Genomic DNA, 19517 nt, shown 5'->3' with positions numbered 1-19517 from the left:
AAAAAAAACTGCATTATTCAATAAATTTTATTTTTTTTCATGTAATTATTTTTCTACTTGAAAATTTTTCATTTATTAAGAACCGTTATTTACAAAGTATGCATATGTTTTGTTTTTTGTTTTTGTTTTTTTAATTCAGTTAGTGACTATTTACAATTTTTACCATGAATTAAGGGCAGAAAACTAACACAACGCCAAACATTCTATTTTTTGTTTTTAGGGGTTATCAAGGCTGCTGAAAATGAATCTGGCATTTAAACCCGTCGTAATGTTACCGTTTGCATGGTATTAACCCCTGGACACTGGGACTACTTTGCGTCATGTTAATGCTTTCGTTACATGCGTTCACGTAGTAAATTGACTTGTCACATTGTGAAGGAATCTTTAGCGCACATTTGAAATAAGTTTAAAAAAAGGTATTCATGCAGAGAGTGATCCGTGCTGAAATAATAACGTTATTATTTTTAAAAAAGCCATTCTTAACATGGGAGGGAAGGGGAGGTGTTTTGTACCTATTCTGTACTTTAACCTTACAATTGAATAAAAATAAAATAAAAAAAACTTTAATTAACGTGGAAATACGATTTAAAAAATAGCGCAGCCGCAGCAGCAGAGCAAGCACCGAGAAAAAAAAGAAAAAAAAAACTACTTGACGAAATTAAGTGAATCCATAACGGATGCGTGCAATATAACCTTTTTCCGATATTTTAATTTTTTAATGTTTTGATTAAACTGTACACTGTACAAGTACCGCAAATTTTAATGGTATTCCGGCAAAAGCGGTGTATAGGGAAATTAGTTCCTTTTGTTGTGAAAGGGGGTTAGAGACTATTGTCTCGAGCTTTATGCCGGAATACCATTTTAATTTAGTTCGAGATTCAGTTTGAACGTTGCTTATTCAGATTGGCACTTATGGCGGCAGTACGAGTACGACGTACCAGTCATGGAACAAAGATGAAACATTCTAAAGTAACAATTTGATCAAGTAGTTTTTTGGGGTTTGTATTACTGTACACAGATTCGAAAAAGCTGTCTAAAAACAAATATATAACAAATATATGTTATCAAAGACAAGATAAGTTACTTTTCTACCTAACTGGATATATTTTTCTTGTTCTTATTCAATGTAACATGTTTATTCAGCTCGAAAAGCATACAGTGTTTACCGATGTATGTATTGGAAAATTCAAAATGGCGCCCGACACTCTCTTTAATACGGTAAGTTCAGGAAAAGATGTTATAAATAATAAACTAGACAAAATACTGTTAGAAATTCGCTCATTATATGTTACCGTGACGTAAGTTGACATATATTCGGTGTTTTTTTTTAAGAGTATTTTGTCTAGTTTATTATTTATAAAACCTTTTCCCAAACTTACCATGAAAGAAAGTGTCGGGCGTCATTTTGAATTTTCCAATACATCGGTAAACACTGCATGTTTTTCGAGCTGAATAAACATGTTACATTGAATAAAAACAAAAAAAAAATGTATCCAGTTTGGTAGAAAAGTAACTTATCTTGCCTTTGATAATATTTATTTGTTATATATTTGTTTTTTGACAACTTTTTCGAATCTGTGTACTGTACAGTAATACAAACCCAAACTTTCCGTCGGTCCTTGATTTAATTTACCGAAATAAAAACGAAGGGGGGGGGCAACTCAAATCGAAGTTCAGAGATCAAAACCCAGATCAAGAATATGCCTCATGTTTAATGCAGTTTAGGTAGCAAAATCGCTAAAAATCGTTTTGCAACAAGTACGTACGTAAAAATCGTAAATTTTAAATTTTCTTAGTTTTAAATAAACTACTTGATCTAATTACATAATTTTTGGAATATGATATCTTCGTTTTGCAACAAGTACGTAACGTACACAGACTTTTCTGTATTTTTTTTTTTTTTTTTTTAATTGCCGCTGTAAGTTGAATAAGCACTGTTTGAACTCGGGGTATTTATTCCTCATACTTAAAGGCAATTAAACAATAGGTAAACATAAAATGTAGGAATTGTTGTTTGATTAAAATCTTTGAAACGGTGATTTTTTTTTTTTTTTTTTTTTTTTTTTTAATTATAGATTGGCGGGCATGAAAACTGAAATGTTTGGTTGAAAACAGAACACGTGCTTTAAAAATATGTCTGGACCCAGGTTTTCGTATTTCTTATGCGAAATGTAAATAATACACACAAAGTATAATTGAATTACTCTTTTAAAAATGTTGGATGGTCTATAAATAACGCAAAATAAATAATAAGTAAACACGAATTACATTAAAACTTACCTTTTCGGAATAGGGCGAAAAGAGGTAATGAAATCAGATAACACTAGAAAACAAAATAAATATGGAAGAAGGCCGACACCGGTGAAATTATGCAAAGTTTTGCATTATTTATTTTATTTGCAAACTTTTTTTTTTAAGCAAACATTTAAATTTGTATTACATGTATTATTTTTAAAAAAACAAATTTAGGTTCTTGCACAGAATTCGCCTAAACAAAGCAAAATTCAAGAAAAATCTGAATTGATGATGCAGTGGATGTACGTACCGTAAAGAAAATCTCGTACAGTGTATGACGACGTACAAAAAAAAAAAATCGCGTAAATTAAGTAGTCTTATTTTTTTATAAAATAATAATTGGCGGACGTACACCCCTCTAGCGAAATACGCATCGGCTCCGATGTTGCACGTAGTTCAACTTAGGGAGCCGTTATTATTTTTACAAGGAAAGAATTTTTTGCGCGTGTGACCTAGTTTTTATTTATTTATTTTTGCTTGAACTTTGCGCATTATTTTGTTATTATGATTTTATCTGTATTTTTGGGGGAATATATATATATACAGGGTGGGCCAAAAAAAGGGTTCTATCTTTAAATTTGAATAACTTCCACAAAATAAAAGTTAAACTCACCAAACTTTATGTGTGTGTAGACTGACCCTTCCGAGATTTTTTTGAAATAAACAAAAAAAATTTTGGCCGAAAAACACTTCTTAAAACTTACATGAATTTATGAATTTTTAAAAATAGGACCCTTATTTTGGCCCACCCTGTATATGTATATGTGTGTGTGTGTATATATATATATATATATATATATATATATATATATATATATATATATAGATAGATAGATAGATAGATATATATATAGATATATAGATATTTTTTTTTTTTTTGCCGAAGTTTTCGTTATAGGTAATTATTAACAGAAAAATTGGTGAAAGTAAAAATTAGCACTTGTGGCGATAAACAAAAATAAACAAACTCTCATGGGATGTCATCGATCGAAACAAACACAGTGAAATGTTATTTGGTGCTAGTGCACTTACTGATCCGCGCTATTTTTAAATAGTATTTACAAGTTTAATTAAAGTTTTACGACACCTGTTTTTATTAAATTGTTAGGTGAAAGTATCCGCGCTATTTTTAAATTTTGACTTTCGCCAATTTTCCTGTAAATAATTACCTATAACGATAAACGCCGGCAAACAAACAAAACAAAACAAAAAAAAACAGATAAAATCATAACAAAATAATGCGCAAAGTTCAAGCCAAAATAAATAAAGGGTGCTAGTGCAGAGAGTGATCCGCACTATTTTTTAAATCGTGTTTCCAAGTTTAATTAAAGTTTTTGATATGTTTTTTTATTCAATTGTAAGGTTGAAGTATACCATAGATACAAAACATCCTCCCCTCCCTATGTTAAGAATGGCTTTTTAAATAATAACATTATTATTTACGTCCGGATCACTCTCTGCACTAGTACCAAATAAATAAATAAAAAACTAGGTCACACATGCAAAAATTCTTTCCTTGTAAAAACAATAACGACTCCCTAATTCGAACTATGTACAACATGGGAGCCGATGTGTATTTCTCCAGAGGGGTAGCGCTCGTCCGCTCGTGTACATCAGCCTAATAATTTTTAAGCGAATTTGAGTTTTTCAAATGTTTCCTTTTCCCATGTTGAGAATGACTTGGGGGGGGGGGGGCTTGTTGAAAGCGCTTTATTTTGAGGTTGTTTTAAAAATGGAATGGAGATTTAAATTTTGTTCCGTTTTAATCTTTTATGTATTTATTTATTTATTTATTCCCCTCCCCCATCTAAATTGCTCTGGTCCCACATATGAAATGGTTAACAAACAGCATACTTTTCCAGTAAGGAAGTTTAGCTTTCTCAAACAATGTCCCCTACCCCCCCTTCACTCATACCAAAACAGCATCTTATCCTTTGGGCGGGGGGGGGCATTAACACATTCGACTTTTCTCCGTAAAAGAAAACGGTGTTTGGCACTTCAGACATATTGTTGCAGAGCCAGTCGTCCGGGGACAATCGACTCAACAACTAAGAAGGTAGACACAGGCAAACGGTAAACAGCAAAAAGGCAAAGAAGAATGACAGACACGGGTTGTTTGGTTAAAGGCGAGGGTTCGCCTTTTATTTTTTTAAAGGAAGCAAAGCAAAAATAATAATCATTGGATCTGGATGCTGGTCGCCTGGAAGGTCGAGAAACAGGTACTCTAGGCGTAGCATAGTTCAGGGTTGCTCGCTGGGTCTGGAACAATGAGCTGGACGTCTAGTGGTCCGGAATGGATGGTGGACACTGAGAACTGAGGGGATCATCAATGTTTAGGCACGGACGACACTGAGAACAGGGGGATCAGTGTTTAGGAACGGACGACACTGAGAACGGAGGGATCAGTGTTTAGGTACGGACAACACTGAGAACGGAAGGAATCAGTGTTAAGCAACGGACGACACTAAGAATGGAGGGATCAGTGTTTAGGCACGGACAACACTGAGAACGGAGGGATCAGTGTTTAGGTACGGACAACACTGAGAACAGAGGGATCAGTGTTAAAGGAAACGAACGACACTGAGAATGGAGGGGTCAGTGTTTAGGCACGGACGACACTGAGAACGGAGGATCAGTGTTAAGGAATGGACGATCAGTAGGGAGCCAGGTGCGAGCAAGGTGGCAGGCGAGGCTGTAGGAGACACCAAGGGCTGGAAGGCTGCAGGAGAGATCTGGAGGTGCTTGTGCTTGAGCGAGCTGAGAGGCACCAAGGGCTGGAAAGCTGCAGGAGTGAGCTAGAGATGCTGGAATGAGCCGGGAGCACTAGAGACTGGAAGTGAAGTTCGCTGCTAGTGTGTCTCAGGAAGCAAGCAGTAGTGGATCGCATTTGTGAAAAAACTTATTAGCCCTGATAAGGGCTGTTTGAACTGCTGCTCAGAATGGTTGCTCCTGCTGCTGGTGGGTTTGGACAACGTGACTGGTAGTGTCAGTCGTTGCTCCCTGAGCGAGTTGCCCTGACTTGGCCAGAATGAGCTGTATTCATTTTGCCGGCGTAATATTAGTGAGGTTGGTCCCCATAAAAACAAACAAACGACTCTATTTAATTCTTGAACGAAATTTATGCAATCAAGAGTAGATTGGGAGTTTGTTGATTCCATCTAAATTAATTTCGTCTAAAGGGTAAAAATTAAATTGCCTGTTTTGTTGGTGTTTTGTTGATATATGTTCATGCCTTTCACTCATGCTTAGTCGCATGTTTCACTAGTGTTTGGCCGAACCTTTCACTCGTGTTTGGAGAATGTTTCACTCGTGTTTGGCAAACGTTTCACTTGTGTTTGGTGAATGCTTCATTCGTGTTTGGCGAACGTTTCATTCGTGTTTGGCAAACGATTCACTCGTGTTTAGCTGGTAAGAGAAGGAGCGGGGGCGAAGAAAGAAAGAAGGAAAAAAAATGGAGGTGGTGATTTGAAACCGCGACAATATGACCATTTTGAGCAATACACCATGTTCTATTATAGACCTCCCACTTAAATCTTCTTGCTCCCAAAATTTTACTAGTGTATAAAACTTCTTATATTTGGAAATTGTGCATATATCGGTGGCCATGCTATCCATTTTTTGGTCAATGTGGCCTACTTGCCTCACTGAAGTCTTACCTACAAAGAGTTGCTTTTTAGGGGTATTACCCCCAACCTCCCCATATTAAGAACGGCTTTCAGAATAAACCCCTCCCTCTCCATGTTAAGAACAGCTTTCGGAATAAACATCCCCAGACCTTGCCACATTAACGGCTTCCTGAATAAACACCATTTTGCAGATAACTCACAGAGGGACAATCAGGCCACATTGACTCATTTTTAAAATTTATTTTTTAATTATTTTATCGATTATTTTCGATTTTGTTAGCGCATGCGCAATTAAAAAAAAAAAGATTAAAATGGAACTAAATTTGAATTTCCATTTCATTTTTAAAACGACCCCAAAACAGAGAGTTTTTGACAAGTTTTACCTTTTTTTAATTTTATTTTAATTATTTGGAGTTATCTCCCTTCTTCCTTCAGACTGTTTTCAAGATGATGTCGCAAGACAGTCACTCATAGTTTAGCTATATAATTTGATTTTCTTTATAAAAATAAAAACTACTTGATCAATTTACATCATTTTTCGTGTAGGATATTTTCTTTCCGTCACAAATAAGTATATCATACAGATTTTTTCTTTATTTTTGTTTTCTTAATACATGGGAGGATTATAGACAAGCACCAAATTTTATTTTATTTTTTACTAGCGGGGTGCCCGGCGTTGTTTGGAATTGAGTGTGTGTGTGTGTGGGGGGGGGTAGATCAAAACAACCCTGTTTAAAAAAAAAAAAACGTTGCCCGGGTGTTTGGAGGTGTAAAAGAAAAAAAAAGTTTTGGTAGGAAGGTAGGCTCGAACCCGAAGCCTTGATGCAAAGGCGGAAAATAAAGGGAAAGAAACCCTGACACCTAACCAGCTCAACCATGAGGGGAGAGGAAGTGAAAACTGTCTTAATTTAACGTTTATAAAGTGAAATTGACGGGTGTGAGAATTTAATAAGGTCAAACAACATGCGACTTAAGTTTGGCGCTGCAAGCCAGTTTCTGTGTATTTGTTTGTTTCCACCGCCAAATGAATAGCAATTGTCTGATATGACAGGATTCCCCCCCCCCTCGGCATTGATCAAACCTTATTTGCTTTCTGGACGTCTCGGCCGATATTCATTTGCTTCTCCACTGAGCAAATTAGGCACAAGACTGTTTTTTAATGTGAAAAGCGAAGGTGAGGAGGACCAGGGGGAACTGGATAGTGACAATTGGTATGAAGGGTTTCCCATATATGGACCAATAGCTGATTGCTACAAGGGCAATGGTCTTATATGTGGGGTTTCCCCCCACATATGGTCTTTGATTGTAATATCTGCCAGAACAGATACTACATGAAAGTGATTTGATCTTGGCCAAAAGGCCAAGCCAGGCACTAGGGCTGTTTATTTAGTGCTTGGCCCCAGTGCTGGCATTATCTACTGCCAGAACCTCATTTGAGGTCCAAGTCACTTAGGCATAAAGCTGGTAGGGGGAGGTGGGGATCGAGGGTCATTTTAACTAAAACTAGGTCTTTCAAAGACTTTATTAAATTCCCTACACTAAGACGCTATCACCATAATACCTCATTCTTACCATGGAGTTTATCTACTTAAAATCTCCCCAGCGTATATGTTGGATTTATGGCTGAAAAATATAAAATTATTTACAAGCAACAAAACAAAATTATTATGTACAAACAAAAGGTTTTTTTTTTTAATTATAAATAGGGGAGGGGGTTAAGCTAAAATACACCCAAAAAGAAAAAAAAGGGAAACAACTAAATAAAATGCCTATGGGGGCGGGTTTAAGGGGTCCTCCCAACCTAATTCTAAATATGGAGTGCCCACTGTCTTCCAATCCCAAAAGGTGAAAGCAAGCAGGTCGTTCTAGTGGGGAGTGGGGGAACTAGGGGCAGTATTTTCAAAAACAAATTAGATGGGGATGAGTAACATGGGGAAGGGATGGCGTCTTCCAAGATAAATGTACATATAGGGGCAACAGACCGAGGACAAAACAAAGGGTGAAATGGATATCTTCGGAAGCTCTCCTAGTGCCGATGAAAAATAAAATCTGGGACAGGATCGACTTTCATACTTGCCCTAGTCTAGCACCTAAGAAAGACTTTTACACTCAAAGTGGTTACATACCTATCTAAACCTAAAACTATGCAAAACTTTGCTCGGGGCTGGGTTCCATAGAACTTGAGCACCACCAGACCAATATCACTAGTGCCTCCTCAGATGCACAAACTAGTGTTGTGAACCCATCTCCTATCAAAGTCTATGTGATTAATCTTTTCCAATTAAATTGATGCTTAAAGTAAACGACTAGATCCAGATCAGAAACAGATTCAACCCCATAAACAATGTTAAAATGTGTAACCACCATCACTAACCTAGCTACTGCTAGGATCACGAGAAACACCAACTGTTTGTCCCCAGTAAACGGCGGATCCATGTTGTCGACGACGTATGCCAAATCAAGTGGCACTAACCATTCGGAGTCGATGCGAGCCGTTACCTCTCCGACGTACTCTCAGAGCCTCCGAACTCCACTGCAAAGAAAAACGGCGTGATCCTTTGTTTCATCCTCATCAACCTTGCAGTGGAGGCAGAAGGGAACGTATTCATCCCTGCTGCAGTCCCTGGTAAGTATGCCAAAAAGTGGCAGCGCATTCCAGACAAGTCTCCATATCAAAGAAAATTCAGCACTGTTTATATAGCTTCTGGCTGGTGCCCAATTTCACTGAGAGAGGACCTCCTCCTTCAACATGTGCAGCCGCTCAACGAGCAGATCTTTTGCGGTCCCCACCACTAAATCCTGATATAGCCTCCTCCTAGGTCGTGCAAGGTCACTGGACCCTGGCAATGCCCTAAAGGCAGCTCAACATTCGGAGAAGAAAACCGATTCCCCCGCCAGCCTTCTGCGACCTTCAGCGGTAGGGGCGCATATGAGCTGCGGAAAAGCTTGCTCAACAGCTGGTACCCAGTGCAATTCCTCAAGCAGTGTCCGACTCAGGAACGCCAATCTTTCTATGTGCTTGGTCAGGCATCACTAAGCCTTCCTCGCTGAGTTTCTGTGTACAGACCTGTCTATGGACATACGGTTTTCCCCCTTTCCAAAGAAGTTTGAAAAGGAGTCGCTCCAAAGCCTTACAGCAGTCCACAGGCAGAGGAAGTACTGACAACCAGTAAAGGATCAGCGGAAAGACATAAGTTGCACACGACTCTGCACGACCTTTCAGGGACAACCTCCTGCCAATACAAGTCTCAACTGACGATTCGATCTTTGTCTGTACTTCTGACCAATTTTTTGTCCAGCTGGAGTCCCGATCCAAACCACACTCCAAGGATCCGTACCAAGCCATAACTCCAGCCAAACTTACCTGGAAGGGTATCTATTCCCGACCAGGCGCCCAACGGACTTGCTGCAATTGACTATGGCACCTGTGACTTCTTCATACTCAGCGACCACCTCCATCACCACTTTAATGTTGCTACATTGTGCAATGAACACAGTGACATCATCAGCATACGAGGACACCTTGGCAAATTTGCCGCCAAGTAGGCCTATGCCACGCAGTACTGGTCTAGCCGCCTCGTCCCTTAACTTGCGAAGGAAGGGCTCCAATGCCAGGACTTATAACAGAGGTGACAGCGGACAACCTTGGCGCACTGACCAAGAGACACCAAAGGACTCTGACAACTTACCATTTACTTGTACCGCTACTGCAGGATTACGATACAGAACAGAGATCCACTTGTCTGGACCAAAGCCGGTGGTCTCCCTAACAGATTCTATGGTCGACCCTATCGAACGCTTTGGACTGATCTAAATTGATCAGTGCAACTCCTGTGTCATCTTCTAACCCCTCTATGATCATGCGCACCAAGTGTAAGTTGTTTTGAATCAATCTCCCCTTCACAACACAAGTCTGATCCGGTTCAACCAAGTCACCGATAACAACCTGCAGTCAGTTTGCAAGAACGTGAGAGAAAATCTTTAACTTTGTGTTTAACAGAGTGATGGGCCTATAATCATCTTAGTCCTCTCCACCATGCCACTCTCCTTTCTTCAGTAGTGTGACCACTCCTTTGGTAACCTGCCCAGGGATGGATCCCTGAGCAAACCAGTGGTTAAACACACCCATCAGAAGAGGAACAAACATGGGCAACAGCTTCAAATGCAGTTCGTAGGGTAGACCATTGAGCCCCGGAGATTTGTTATGGCCAACCTGCTTCAACGTAGTAATGACCTCACTCTCCATAATCATCCAATCACAGCTAGCTGCAGTAAGGCAAAGCGAGCTGGCTAAATAGCTGCTAAACTCCTGGACGCAGAGTCTGGGTAGTTGGGTAAAGCGCTCCTCCAAATATTGCCGAAACCCATTGCAAATTTTTTGAATCGATGCAAGAGTACGTCCTTCCAGGTTTTTCACTTTCCGAATGTACCCATCCGAGCTGCATCTTAAGGCGGCTGTACGCTCAACAGCGTCAACGTTCATAGCTTCATTAGAGACTCTTTTTAACTTAGCTCTAACTACTTGACTTTCATAATGCTCGCTAGCCAAGCGCTGGAGGTCTTAACTAATGCTATCTCTAGGGGATCCCCACCAGCCACTGCCCAGGTCAGCCTATCATCTAAGTACGTTTTCGTCCACACCCTAGTTAAAGCGAGGCTTTGGCTATATTGAACACAAAAACACCTAATAGTGGCCTTAAGCTTAACCCACCAGCTACTCCCGGTAACCGCCCCACTACCTCCCGCTGAATGTTCAACTTCCGGTACCTAGCCAACTTAGGTTTATTACCTACTCTCAAACGAGCCATTACTAGTTTATGGTCTGAATGACCTAGCCAGTGGAACGTGGGACAAGATAAGAAATCTATGTTGCCTCTTCTAACTAACATCTTATCCAAGTAGGTACTTGAATGGGAGGCCCTATTAGGTTGCCACGTCTACATCTCCCTTCCGGGGTGATCCAGACGGAACCTATCAACAAGATTGCATGAGGCCATCAGGTTAGACAGGCTGCTTTCACACCTCTCCGACCCACTAACCCTCCTCCCCCCGACCTTATCTATCTTGGGGTCCAGGATGGCATTCCAGTTTCCCATTAAAACTACCCGCTCTGGACCCACCGAGAGAAACACTTCCACATGCCGAAAAAAAGGAAACCCTCTCCCCAGCGATATTGGGCACATAAACAGCCAAAATTCAGAACTTACCGCTTTTAACGGCAACATCAACCACGACCAGCCTTTCATGAGCATCCGTGTGGACTACAGTAACCATCACAGATAGGGTGCGACTCACTAGCACAGAAACCCCACAACTATAGAAATTGCCATATGTTGAGTAGACGACAAAGTCGCCCGTCAGCACATTGCAATCCCTATCGAAACAAAGTGAGTTTCCTGGATAGCAGCTATATCTACCTCAAGGGCCACAAGATCCCTCAGCACGCGAGCAGCCTTGCTTTGGGATCTCATGCTCCTTGCATTAAAACTAGCTAGGTTTAAGTTTATTGTATCCCTAACTAGTAATATTCGTCTATAATGGGTCTAAAGTCTAAGGACGTCAAAGGCCTGGCCGAGACTGCCCATGAGCAGATCGGACGTAAACTGTCCATCTCGAGACAGACCCCGACGTCCAAGGAAAAGGTTAATTTTAAAGCTATAAAGAAGGATGGGTGTATATAAAGAGGGACTCTTCCTTTGCATTTCGTTGCTATGTTTGCTAATGATGGGTGCTCTCCGTCTATGAGTTAATATCTGGGAAGACCTTCTTCCTAGCTTCCACCATGCACCACACAGTTTTTGCCCTTCCTCCCCTATTTGTCCTCACAAAGGTGATGATTCCAGGTGCATCGGGGAAGTTGTGCAGGTTTGCCACTTGTTTCCCGTTGATCTCCTTGAATTGCTCCAAGCTTTTGATGTATCTTTGCTGGCGTTCATTTAGGTTCCCGATGACCTGGCTACTGTCAGCTTCACAGATTCTCTACCCCGGCCAAAACGGGAACTTTCTCGTTTTTGTTTCTCTTTGGGTCGAGGTAGCAAGCAGCCTTTTTCTCAGTGATGGGGACCTCTTCTGGTTCCTCTGTAGGGGTGTTAAATAGGGGAGGGGTAAGTGAAACTTCCTCTTGTGTTGGGAGGGGGATTAGCGAGGTTTTTTGGGGAAGTTCAGCAGCTTGGTTTTTCGGTTTTTCGGTTTTTCGCACTGTTCTTCGATTTTGTCTTGTTTTTCCTTCAACTTTTTTTTGTCCTGAGGCTTTGCCTTTGCCGGCTCGCCCTCTCCTTTCTATTCAGAAGTGCTCACCATTAGCTTTCTTTTGCTTGAGCTTGCTCCCGTCTTTAATGTATTCTGCAGGGTTACCTCTGTTTTTTTTTTTTTGGCCTTTTTGCCGCTACTTTGCTCCATGTGTCAGTCTTTCCTCCTTCCTTTTTTTGGGCTGGCGCCTTTTTCTGTGGCACTTCTGCCGGCTTTGTTGTAGGTTGTTTGAGGACAGGCTCTGGCCATATGACCGGGCTTCTGACAATGCCAGCAATGTGGTCTCCTGCCTTCCACAATTACTGACATTGTCCAACCTTCACACGATAATTGGGCCAAGATCTCATTAAAACCCTTTCTATCTACTCGCACCTGAATTTTATACTCCTCCGTCATGGCACTTCTGGAGCCTCTGACAGGGTTCACATCCTCAACTTCTCCATATTGTGTCATTTTCCCCTAGACCTGCCAGTTGCTTAAGTTGAGTTCTGACACTGGACAACCTAAAAGAGATCGAAAGCAAGTAAAATTAGTAACAAAAACAAGCCCAATAGGGGCACAATAACAACAAGAAAAAACAACAAGGACCACACCACCAAAGAAGGGGTCGGTCCTTGACAAACAAAATAATCCCTTAAATGACCAACAAGTGGTCAAGTGGGCTTCAGCTTGGTCTTTTTGAACACAATTAGAGTAATCTTGTTAAAAAACTTTGGCTGGGCATGGCCGAGCTGTGCCCGACACGAAGGCTGGGAACACAAATTTGTTTTCACAGTTTATGCTGAAAAGCGAAACGAAGACGTGGCTATCGAAAAAAATCTCGAAAATAGCGCGTAAAAGTCGGGCAAATTAAGGATAGACGTGGCCCACATTTGTAACTCGTAGATATTATAATTTAGACAGTATATAAAAAGTTTTAAGAAGGAGTGACCTGACCGAGCGTGGCCCCCGAAAAAGCCTTTGCCGGACATACACAAAAAGTACACACACACACACACACACACACACATAAATTTTCACTTTTATATATATAAATATAAAGAGAGGAAAAGTTTCTTACAATCATTTTTAATAAAATTTAAAAAAAAAATAGGATACCTTGAACAATAAACATTTTGGTGTTGTGCATTTATTGAACTGCACTATTTTTAAATTGTATTTTCAAGTTAAATTAAAGTTTTGCGATATCTGTTTTATTAAATTGTTCGGTAAAAATACAGAATACTTACAAAATACCCTCCTCTTCCCCATGTTAAGAATGGCTTTCTAAATAATAATGTTATTATTTCAGCAGAAATCTCAATAAGTGCACAAATTACAAATGGTGATTTGGTATCTGTCTGAAACCGGAATTGTACAGTCTTTTAATACTCAATCAAGTATAGTATGTGTTTTATTTTCATAATATCATATTCTCGGGAACCACATTCTCTTTTGGAGAGAGGGCTAGTATCTGTTCTGTTGTCATTAGTAGGGCTACGAAAACAGCATATTCTTTTCATTGTTTTGACTCTTGACTATACATCTGACACAGTTAATCAACTGAGAACCACATCATTATATAAAAGCGTGTAAGATATCAACAGATACACATTCGAGAATCCAAACAATGAAAAGAATATGCTGTTGTCCTAGCCCTAGTCATGAGACTATCCTTGCATGCATTGCCTCTATCTTTGAGAGTAATGTAGTACTACTACTACTACTACTAGTATATCTTCTAGTGTCATGATACCATCTTCCTGGGCATTATCTCCTTCTTTGAGGGAGGTGTAATGGAAAATGCATTTAATGACAAAGATTATTCATGCATAATATGTCTTATTAACTTTATTTGTTTAATAAGTAATAGAAATAAGGACACTTGTGCATTGTAGATTTGGTGGACAATTTTTTTTGTTTTCATTTTTGAAGAATTCTACTCTGAACAAGTGGAGGCAATTCAAAAAGCTGTTAAAGTAGTGTGTAATTTATTTTTAAAGGCCATACAAACAGACTAAATTAACACAACAGCATAAAATAAAAAATGAATTTATTGAATGAAAATAATTTCTTTAAGTTTAATTAAGAATTAGAATTTCGAAATAAATTACAACAGGTAGTTTTTGTATATATATATTTTTTCAAAGAACAGTCTTTCTCAAGGAAAAAATTTCTGAAAGGGATAAAAATGAATTGTTTTCCCTTATTCAGAGTGGAATTCTTAAAAAAATAAAAACAACAAAAACGTTTTTCAAACCAAGACGGCACAAGTGCCGAATTAGGTTATTAAGGAAGTTATAAAACTTTATGTGCCTTGATGAAGAAAGCGTTATTTCAAAAATCCAGACAAAGAAAATGTTATAAATCCATAATTCTGAGTAAGAAAAATGTTCTTATGACCTTATACAGGGTGACTCAAAAAAAACAAAAGCTAAATGGAGGCCATCTAGAACATATGCTGTAGAACGGAGAAAAAAAGGCCAAAGACCCTAGTGTTTTGATTTGATGTTTTGAATATAATAAACTAGTTTCATTTCATTCAGACAAAACACTAAGAAACGAAGCTTAATTAGAGTTGGGGCCCGTTTTTTTTTGGGGGGGGGTCACCCTGTATACGCAAGCTGGAGTGGGAAGTTCATAAAACTAACTGTGCTCATATTGTTATTATTATGAAATAAGTCCACATCTAAAGATGTCAACATATTAAGAAATTAAGTCCATGCACCAATGCCAATAGTCAAAGGCTAAAGGTAAGTTTCATATGTGAAACAATGAAGTATGATTAATTGGTTTGTATTCAATGACAAACGTGTATTTTACTTGATTGTGACAAATGAAACATTAGGCCTTTCCTTGTTGGAGAAGTATACGCAATAGTGATTATAATTATGGGGACTACTGCTATGGAGGATAGTGTAGTACGTGTTTGTCATCATACTGTTACATAATCATTGGTAACATCTCATTCCAAGTTATTAAATTTCTCTATTTAATTATAGATGTCTTACGGGTAGAACCCTGTTCCAAGCAAACAAAAATAGCAACAAAAGCAGAAAAAAAGTAATTTCTGTAAAATACTCAAATTTAATTGGTTAAATATTTATGTCTGAGTGTTTATGAAGATCTAGCTTCAATCAATCAGAAACAATTGCTCTAGAAGTCAAGCCTCTGTTGGATATTGGCTATATAAGCAAAAACAGAAGCAATGAGAAGAAATGTGGCAATCACAGCACAGCTACTCAGATTCCTTGTAAGAAAACCTAATTAACCCTGACCATTCGGCAATGGGTTCTTAACAAAGACACATAGACAATCATTGCATCAAAATCAGATCAACAAAGACAATCTACTACTGTCTTTAGCATCATCGATGACTGAGAGTGTGGGTGGATTTGTGATGGCTAATTCCGATGGCAAACGTCAGATGTACTTAGGACCAAAGTCACTGAGTGCGTCGACCTGCATTCGGTAAGATGACAAAATCAACAACACTATGAAGAGATCTCTCTTGTCAGATGAGTAAATTGATAACATTTTAAGTTGTAAGCCATTCTTGTTTTAGAAGCGAAGAGAAGAAGAGAAATGTTATACCATACAAAATGGCAATATTGATCTGAAGAAGCTTTGAATTGTAAAAGCTTGCAGACAAAGAACAGAGTTTTCCATTTGATAGCCAATCTCTATAAGTTTTGAATTGTAAAAATTTGCAGACAAAAAGCAAAATTCCTTCTCATGTGGACAGAAAAAATTATGTGTGGGAATTCTAAAAGATATATATAAAATCATACTTTATGGAGTGATTCCGATTTCTGATTGGTTGATAATAGAGCATCATTCTATTTGATTAGTCAATTCCTATCACCCCCTGTCTATAAATAGAACCTTCCAATTTTTCTAATCATACCCTCATACCCTCATTATGAATGGGAATGAGTCGCCTTGTGGCTTTAGCAGCTTGGAGATTGGGTAGAGTACTTGTCAAGGATCCGGTCTTGAGACTCAGCCCGACAGGTGCAGGGCCAGGAACCAACCCAGTACCTGTCGGACTGAGGTACACCCTCCCAGACCTTGCCACCCAGCTTTCAGGTGAGGCAAGTTTATTACTTGTTGACCAGGGAATGCCGACAGGGATACTCAGGCAATTTTTGTAATTGCAACAGTGTCCCTCCTTTAGGGGAGCTCGCTTAGATCCACACTTTCTAACCTTGTCTCACATATTGGTGATGTGGGCACCAATTAAATATCTACCCTCATTATACCAAAAATATTGGAACATAACATATAGCTGATATATTTTGTCTTGATAAAATGTTCGAAGGGTAGTATGATGTAACACAATCCAAAGCAGAATGAAAAAAAAAATTTTTTTTCATATGTATTTCAAGGAAGCAATCACAACAAGTGTTATTTTTTAGTATTAAATAATGATAAGATAAAATCTCAAATCAGTAGTTTCTTTCAGCTAATTATAAGCGCGAGAATATTAATCACCTAATTTTTTGTGTAATATATAAAAAAAAAAAAACAAATCCGTAGCCTTTCTTTCTCTCTTTGAATTTATTTTCTTACAGATTTACCATACATGCATACATCACAAATCCAGCTTACAAAACAAAGGTAATACACATACATCTACAATGACTGCACAATTTACACACACTGCCACATGCAATATCACACAGCACTAGCCAAAATAGATGTAACTACAACTTACAAAAAAAGAAATAAAACATCTTTCCTTACCAAAACATTCTTGGATACCTTGAACCTTCATTATTCATTAACACTTTACTTTTGAATGTCTTCACAAGTTTTCAATAAAATTGATAGAGTTTTGTCATTTTTCCTTTGATATTGCATCATCTTTAACAAGCTTTTGTTTATTAAGATATTTCAATCAATGAAATAAAGTAAAGTTAATTTTTCCCCTATTTCATTAGCTATTATAGTTTTAGATTCAAAAGCTTTATATGTTAATCTGTTCCACCAGCCGTGTAGGCTTAATTCCTGATATGCATTTCCAGAAAATATGCACTCATTTCATTTTTTTTCAAATTTTCTTAGATTTTTATTTTACTTATCAACCTTTTTGAACAATTTTTTGCAGAAGAGGTTGCAGCCATTTTAACTCTCATGTTAATATCTACTTCTACTGCCCCCATAATCACAAGAAAACCTTTTGGCCAAATAACCATAATTATTTCATATTATCCTTCTTACTAGTATCTATATACTACACTAAATTTTAAATCTAAATACAGATTGCCCCCTTCATGTACTCTTTCTTCTTTATGGGCATATTTTAGAATCAGGGAATACAAGAAGAAATAGCAGTTTAAGATTACAAAAAAAAATACATTTTCTGTATTAAAAGTATGATGAGTATATTTGCTGATGACACCACACTCTATAACAGACATGAGGGGTAGTGATTGTACACATATTTAAGATAATAGCTGAAACCTTAGATAATGATTTTCATTCTGTAGTGGAATGGGGACATAAATGTATGGTAACATCTACTTCTAGTAAGCCCAAGCTTTTTTTCCTTTAACAATTACAAGAAACCTTTTCAAGCATTGAAAAAAATATTTGCTTCCTTTTCTCCCTTACTTTCCCTTTCTGCTCTGCTCTAACCAACTTTGTCCACCTATTCAACAAATCCTAATATTCCATCATGAAAAATCACAAAAAAAAAAATACAAGATTAAACCCAGAATTCCAACTTCCAATGTAGACCCCCACTATCAGGTTTCCTTCTCCAACATCAGGGGTCTACATTCCAACCTTCCAGAGGTTGAAACCCAATTATAGGAGACCAAACTAGACCTATTGTTCCTGTGCAAAACTGGCATTGGATCAACTATTTCCCTAGACGAGTTCGTAATTAAAGGATAGTCTAACTTTATATCAAAATATATACTGCAAGATTGTCATGGGCATGGAATATATGTCTACATTAGAGATGGCTTTCCATGTAGTAGGGACATCTCCAGAGAAGACCCTAAATTGCTCTATATGTGCTTCTGGGTTGCACTTGCTCACAGCACCGCATTCATATTTGCTGTCTATTGCTCCCACAACAGTGGAGTTAATATCTTTAAAAGCATATCTGAGAAAACTAACCACATCCTGTTTGCTCATTCCTAACAATCGCGTCTGTGGAGAATTCAGTGTTCACAGTGTGGAATGGTTAGCCCACTCAAACAAGACAGATGATAAGGGGAGGTTCTGTCATGATTTCTCCATTTCTTATGACCTAACTCAAATTGTTCATGAACTCATCTGTGAGCCCGACACTAACGGTCGGTATGCAAGTCTCCTACCCTTTTTCTTACAAATTGGCCTGAGCTCATCCTCTGTTCTGTCTCCACTGGGATATTCTGACCACTCGGTTGTCTCAGTTAAAATAAAAACAAAATGTAATAAGTCCTCAGATGTACCTCTTCATCATACAGTATATTGATGCCCTATGGCTGACTTGGATAGTTTCCTTAAATTTATATCAAATCTAATTCTGCATTCCATGTTAAAATGAACGTATTCTCTAGAGTATCAGACCTCATGGAATGGTTAATTGTTGGTATATACCACTTCATACCCTCCCAAAATTTCCAGTAAAAACCTAACTTCTCCAGAATGTGCCACTACCATTTTGCACAGAAATCTCTTTTTCCATTGCTTTCAACAAAATAGATGTATTGAGACTAATGCTGCCTTCAGGACTGCCAGCATCCACTGTAAAAAGAGTAATAAAGCGCATGAACCCATCAAGACCAACGTGGTTGTGCAGTGGCTTGGTTCCCACCAGTTTTGGTGAATAATAAACAGGGCCCATCATCAATGGACCTGACATAATCTTGTCAGCATCAGACAAAGCTAAACTCTTTGCCAAGAACTTTGCAGCTAATTCTACCCTATGTAATCAGAGCTGCTAACCCCCCATATTTCCTCCTGTGTCTGAAAACACACTATGCAACATACAAATATCTGTGTGTGATGTTGTCAAGCTAATCAAAAACCTTGATTCCAGTAATACAACTGGCTCTGATGGCATTCCAATTATAGTGTTGAAAAAACTTCAATCAGAACCAGCTCCTATACTTACAAAGCTGTTTAAGTGTTGTCTTAAGGAGAAATGCTTCCCAACACTCTGGAAAACCTCATCAGTATGCTCTGTATTTAATTTAAAAATTCAGGTTATTGGTCATCTCCCTCTCAGCACAAACCAATCAGTCTCTTGTGTGTCATGAATAAGTTGCTAGAATTTGTGTTAAATAGAGAAGTGGTGAAGCCCACAGCAAAAATAACTTCCTCAATGACCTGCAATATGGTTTCCATTTTGCTAGATCTACAGTAGATGTG

At 38.4% G+C, this 19517-nt stretch overlaps 1 protein-coding gene across 1 annotated transcript in view; it reads left to right on the top strand.

Annotated features, from left to right (window-relative positions):
* Positions 1-2332: 2332 nt before the first annotated feature.
* The window catches only part of LOC145243419 (small ribosomal subunit protein eS8-like), a 52501-nt gene continuing 35316 nt past the window's right edge, over positions 2333-19517 (top strand). Inside the window, exon 1 of the mRNA XM_080106282.1 lies at positions 2333-2606. The gene's annotated coding sequence lies outside the window, so the exon portion shown is untranslated. The remainder of the gene's footprint in view (positions 2607-19517) is intronic.

Source organism: Euprymna scolopes, chromosome 22 (assembly GCF_053919585.1).
Source record: "Euprymna scolopes isolate OS-2025 chromosome 22, ASM5391958v1, whole genome shotgun sequence".
Lineage (NCBI taxonomy): Eukaryota > Metazoa > Mollusca > Cephalopoda > Sepiida > Sepiolidae > Euprymna > Euprymna scolopes.
Note: the sequence above shows the minus strand (reverse complement) of the source record. Positions and strands in the feature narration are given on the sequence as shown.